This window comes from Panthera onca, chromosome B2, assembly GCF_046562875.1.
Source record: "Panthera onca isolate mPanOnc1 chromosome B2, mPanOnc1 haplotype 2, whole genome shotgun sequence".
Lineage (NCBI taxonomy): Eukaryota > Metazoa > Chordata > Mammalia > Carnivora > Felidae > Panthera > Panthera onca.
Window position 1 is genome coordinate 38,832,728 of NC_138343.1, and position 6,277 is coordinate 38,839,004.

Below are 6,277 nucleotides of genomic sequence, written 5' to 3' on the forward strand. Positions count from 1 at the left end.
ATCTGTGGGTGACGCTCTGCCTCCTTCAGACCCCAGCACCTTGAAGTTCAACCCCCCCGGGTAGGAGAGCCAAAAATACCCATTATGCCACTGCTCGTTTCGTGTAGAAAAAATTCCGGAAAATGAGAGCATGTGTTAAAGGGGAAACATTGAAAGGAATGGTTAAAAGAAAGTTAAAAAAAAATTTTTTTTAAAGCATAAGAAAACCATAGACTATTGAAAAAAAAATAAAGAAAATCCTCATTGAAAGCCAGGAAAAAATGTGCGCTGAGGATCAAAAAGACTAGTTTCTGGAAAGGAATAAAAAAAAAAAAAAAAAAAACCTCAGCATAGCTAACTAGCAGAGAAAAAGAGGCCGAGCCCAGGAGAAGGCACGGGTGACACATAGATCATCTATTCATGTGTTTACATTTTGTCATTAATTATTTCTCACGGATAAAGGCCAGAGGCAAACTTGAAGTCGAATGTCCAAGAAAAGAACGTGAGAAGGCTCCTGGTAAGGAATTCCAAAGCTGCTTTAAATACTTCAAAGTCAGGGAAGCAGGTGAAGAGCATGTGGAATCAGAGTGCAGAAGGTATATACGGCATGAAAAGGGTCCAGCCGACACGATCAGCAAACTGTGCCAGGGACAGCCGCCCAGAGTCCTCCACTCCCAGACTTTTGATGCCGAGGCTGAACAGAGAGATGAACTACTAAATGACAACGGGAAATCCTTACGTTGCTTTATGGTTTACTTTTATTTTTTCCCCTCTTTACATCAACTCTTTTTTAAAAAAATTTTTTAATGTGTATTTATTTTTGAGAGACAGACAGACAGAGCACGAGCAGGGGAGAGGCAGAGAGAGACAGGGAGACACAGAATCTGAAACAGGCACCAGGCTCTGAGCCGTCAGCACAGAGCCAGACATGGGGCTCGAACCCATAAACTGTGAGATCAGTGACCTAAGCCAAAGTTGGACGCTTAACCAACAGAGCCACCCAGGACCCCCTTAGTAGCCCCATTTCTTAGATCAGAACACTAAGATCAAAATTGGTTGAGAGGCAAGAACGCTCAATTAAGTGACATCAACGGTAGAAAGAGAGCCCAGGGCTCCTGACCCTGAGACCCAAAATCTTAGCACAATACCATCCATCTTGGTTTCTTGTAGAAGCAAAGATATGGCACAAGTAGCTAATTGGGAGATAAAGGGACAGAGGGACAGAGGAGGGACAGAGAAGGTGAAGAACCAACATGGGATGTGCCATCAAGTGGGTTAACATAGTGGAAGTTGGACTTCAGTCCTGCAGGGGACCTCAGGTGACACTGGCACTGAGCCTCAGAGGTTTCCTTCCTGGGGTGAGGGAGCTGAGGTATGTATCCACCAGCTTCCTACAGCCATGGAGGGCTGTTCCCAGGGGCTGCAATTCCCAGTACCTCTGTCCTGCCCCAGCAGACTGCAGAGAGGGCCTCATGCCAAGTCACAGGTGCCATCACCTGGCATTTGGGCCAGTACAAGGGAAGGTCAAGGGCTGAAGCAGGTGGGTACCGACAGCACCTGCGATGCATGCTGCCCAAAGACTGCCTTTCATTCAGAAATGGATGTAGGGACGCCTGGGAGGGCTCAGTCAATTAGGCGTCTGATTCTTGATTTTGGTTCATGTCATGATCTCAAGGTTCGTGAGTTTGAGCCCCATATGGGGCTCTGTGCTGATAGCGCAGAGCCTGCTTGGGATTCTCTCTCTCTGTGTCTTTCTGCACACCCCCCACTCTATCTCTGTCAAAATAAATAAATAAACAAACAAACAAAAAAAAGAAATGGATGTAAACAGGTCACCAACACCTGCTGAAATCCACTTGGACCTCCTGGGCAAACTCGAGTATGGAACAGCAAAACTATTGTCCAAGCGACATTACTTGTGGCTCTGAATGGCCACTGTGTTTATGGCCTGGCAGACCACCAACCACACTGGTTCCTAACAAATGGCCCCTCGAGGTGGGTGTTACATCTCAGATACTATTATTATTATTTTGTAAGGGGGATGCAGTGAAACCCACACTTCACACATGAAGAAACTGAGGTTCCAAGAGACAAAATAACTTGCCCAAGGACACAAGGGAGAGCCGGATGGATCTTTCATTCTAGAATCCATGCCAGCTTCTCCTATGCCTCTCAGAGGTGGTCCTCCTAAACACGAAAAGGTCAAGTTTTCCTTTTGGAAAGCCCCTTCCCACCTCCTCTCCCCCCATTAGACAAAAAAGTCAGAAGGAATAGAAATGAGTGAAGTATGGGTTAGGGTAGCTCCTGGGAGACAGATGGTCACTGAGATAAGAAGGGAATTTGGAGCCTGTGACAGAGTTGGAGCCCAGGAACAGTGGGGCTACCATACCTCACAGGGGGTGACAGGGGAGTCTGATGGTCTACCTGCATGTGGGGTTCCCAGTGGGTGTAAGCACCAACCTTCAGGGGGACCCAGATGAAGAGAAGGCTTGTGCTCTGGATCTGGAGTCAGGTGAGGAAAGGCGTGAAAATGACCCCCAGAGCATCCTGGGACTGAGAAAATGCTCACTTCCCTTCACACTCACTTCTGCCGGCCTAACCTCCAGCCCCACGGCCTCGCCACGGCCTCTTTACCCGTAATTCCTCTTTTTTTAGAGCAGTCAACCCAGCACTGAGAGGCAGTAATTGGGAACCCTTTGTACCACACAGTCTCTGCCACGCTCCTGGGGTTGCAAAGGTACTTTCTACTGCCAGGCACATGGGGTTTGGCCTTTTTCATGTATTTGAACATTTACAGTCAGAAAGGGAGGGGTGGGGTATGGGGAGAGATGGAGACAGGTTGACAGAGGGAGACCTGAAGGGAGACAGGGAGAGGAACCGAAAGCAAGATCAGAACACTTGGAGAGAAAGAGGCAGGCAGACACTAGGGCGAGAAGCAGGAAGTGGAAAAAACACTAACAATGAAAGCCTGAGAGGCAGCGGGAGTCCAGGAGAGCAGGACCTGGGAAGGAGGGAGGGAACAGGGAGGAGAACAGACAGATGCAGAAAAGGAGCACACGTGTGAATCCACGCACACCGGGGTGGAGGGGGGAAGGGAGGGAGAAACAAGGGGAACACGCGAGCAAGGTGATCCCCCCCACCCCCCACCAGACACCCTGGTTCCCAGAGTCCTGCGGTACCTGCACACCCACCAGCCTGGAATGTTAATTACACACCACACCGTTCTTTAACAATCCTGAGAGCTTTCGGGTTCCTAGAGAGGGGGAGCTGGGAGGCATGGAGGGAATCTTGGGCAGTGTGTAGTGCCTCCCTGCCCTAGGCAAGGGAGCAGGGGAACCTTCTGGTGACATCACAGAGAGGAGCCAGGCATGCAGTGGTCCCTCAGAAAACGGGGAGAGGCTGACCAGCTGCGCTTAGGAGAGTCTGGATGGAGAAACCAGGGAGAGAAAGAACCCCGGGAAGAGGAAGCTCAGGAAGGTGAGAGAGCAGCGGGGTATGGGGAGACTGAGACCCCCTCCCCCACCCTACCTTTTGCAAAAAATAATCCCCTTCAGCCCCTTCCATGCTGAGATGGGGCGGCCCCTCCCCAACTGCACCCAATGCCTCCTTTCAAGTTCATCAGCACCTTCCCCAAACCCAGCCAGCTCCAAGTAGAAAAACCTGCCTCTTCTTCTCAAGGGCCCTGTAAAAACTGAGAATGTAACTCCCATCTGGGTGATGAAACCGTCCTTTTATGTCTGGCCCTTCAGTCCACGTCATTGCTGCCTCCCCAGACCCTTCAGACAAGGTCTGTTGGCCTCTAAGGAGGGAGGAGGGTGCCCAGCCTTGGGGATGCAATCCAGGGGATCCACCTGTTACTGTCTGCCCCTCTCTTGGGAAAGGTAATGCACATGCCCCCATTTCACTCAGTCTCTCCTCCATCCAGCTGCCCAAGAAGCTCCTTCTATGTTTACCCTCTTCCTCCCTCCCCAGCCAGCTGCCAGCCCCTGCTCCAATGGGGAAAGGAGGCTGGACTGGTGCTTACAGGGTTCACGGTAAGGTATAAGGGGCTACAGTGGGGAAGCCTTTGACCAGATGGAGGGCAGACGGAGGCACTGACCCCCTTAAGCCCCTCACGAGTGGTGATGTTGGATTTCAAAAGACCTGGGCCTTTCCCACCCTCCACACCCTGGCCCCCCAGCCTCCAACAGCTTCTCAGAGATTCTCGTGTTGTCTGGGCACCCAGCACAAGCTTTCTGTCTGCCCTCCTCCTGCATCCCATTGGCATCTTCACACAGGCACCCAGCAGCCGGAACCACCCAGCCAGGCCTGCACAAGATGTGTGACCACAGATGCTGGAGGGCACTTGTGCGTGGATGTATGCCACGTACACAGGTATGCATGCCTCCCTATAGACAGAAGTGCCCGCAGAAGGGGACGTTCAAGCACACGGGCCCCTCATAGGCAGGCAGCCCAGAGCTCCATAAATATAAATTAAATTAAATATGCACAAGCACACCCGTGGCAAGTCATTGGGCCCCTGCTCTGCCCAAGGCAAGGATGTTTGGGCTGAGCAGTCTCTGCACAGCTAAGGAGCCTTTGATTTGACAAATAAATTACATTTCTTTCACATTACAGAAAAGGCTTTGAAGAAGATTCAAAGCCTCGGGCCAGGAAGCGGTGACCACCCTGGGGGACAGGGGCAGCAGTCAAGCTCTCCTGGCCCTGCTCCTGTCACTGCAAGAGTGTCCCCTTTCCTGAGGCCTTGAAGGGCATTGAAAATCATGATTATGGGAGGCTGAGATGGGGTCAGTGGGTTCCAGGAGTCCCTCTGCCTGGCAACGGGAGGGCACCCCCCCCCCCCGCCCTGCCCAGAAGTCACTGTGCAAGCTCTGAGAGCTCCCGTAGCCCTGGGGAAGGAGCTTACCCTGAACAACAGCATGCCATCAGCCTGTCTTGGGGGCCTTCTCCCTTCTGGGCACCTCCTCTGACTCTTGACTTTTTGGCGCAGGTTAGGATCTCATGGTTCATTCGAGCCCTGCATCAGGTGCTGTGTTGACAATGCAGAGCCTGCTTGGGATTCTTTCTCTCCTTCTCCCTCTGCCTCTCCCCTGCTCTCTCTCTCCCTCTCTCTCTCAAAATAAATAAATAAATAAGCACTAAAAAAAAAAAAAAAAAAAAAAAAAGAATGCTCCTTACAAGCTAGTACTTCAGGGAAACAAAACGTTACCACTCTCCCAGCTCAGAGCACTGTCAGGCAGAAGTGACCTCAGCACTACCTGTTGTTGGTGTCCAGGACACCTGCCAGCCTACTTTGTCACTCCAGGACACCTCTCAGTGCCTGCTGAAAAGCCTCCCACATTGATTGGAAATTTAGTTAAAGCTTTTGAAATGGGCGATTTTCTACAAAGGTCACTGCAACTCTACGAATGGTCTGTGCTGTCTGGTGACCCCCGGAAGGCATTGGAGGGAAGGGTCAAGATGTGAGAAGGAAGACCATGTAGTTTGCAGACCCACATGTGCAGCCCCTGCCCACACCCACCTGACTTTCCTTTCCCCTTTGTCACATGAATACCACACATACAAAACCACGGTTCAGTTGATGGGGGGTGGGAGGGAGGGGAGGGTGGGTGATAAGCATTGAGGAGGGCACCTGTTGGGATGAGCACTGGGTGTTGTATGGAAACCAATTTGACAATACATTTCATATTAAAAAGAACACACAGTTGGGTCGTCAGAGTTGAGGAGAACCTCAGAGATCACCCCAGTCCCATTGTTTTACAAATGAGAAAACAAAGCCCAGAGAGGTGGCATAAATTGTGCAAGGATGCACAGCTAGTCAGGGTCAGAGCTGGGGACTGAACCTCCTTGTTCCCATCCCATGATCTTTAAATTTTTTTAATGTTCATTTATTTTTGAGAGAGACAGAGACAGAATGCAAGTGGGTTAGGGGCAGAGAGAGAGGGAGACACAGAATTGGAAGCAGGCTCCAGGCTTTGAGCTGTCAGCACAGAGCCTAACGCAGGGCTCGAACTCACAAGCTGTGAGATCATGACATGAGCTGAAGTCAGATGCTCAACCGCCTGAGCCACACAGGTGCCCCAACCATCCCCTGATCTTTAAATGTTAACTTCCAAAACACAGCAAGACTCTCTGAAGGCAAGGGAAATTAAAGGAAAAATGAACTATTGAGACCTCAGCAAGATAAAAAGCTTCTACACTGCAAAGGAAACAATCAACAAAACTAAAAGGCAACCGGCAGAATGGGAGAAGATATTTGCAAATGACATATCAGATAAAGGGTTAGTGTCCAAAATCT

At 50.4% G+C, this 6,277-nt stretch overlaps 1 long non-coding RNA gene across 1 annotated transcript; it reads left to right on the top strand.

Moving 5' to 3' along the window:
* Positions 1-3,370: 3,370 nt before the first annotated feature.
* LOC132666416 (uncharacterized) lies at positions 3,371-5,109 on the top strand. The gene is made up of 3 exons (XR_009604654.2): positions 3,371-3,456; positions 4,257-4,353; positions 4,970-5,109. It is a non-coding gene; the product is annotated as an uncharacterized LOC132666416 (long non-coding RNA).
* The last annotated feature ends 1,168 nt before the right edge of the window (positions 5,110-6,277 follow it).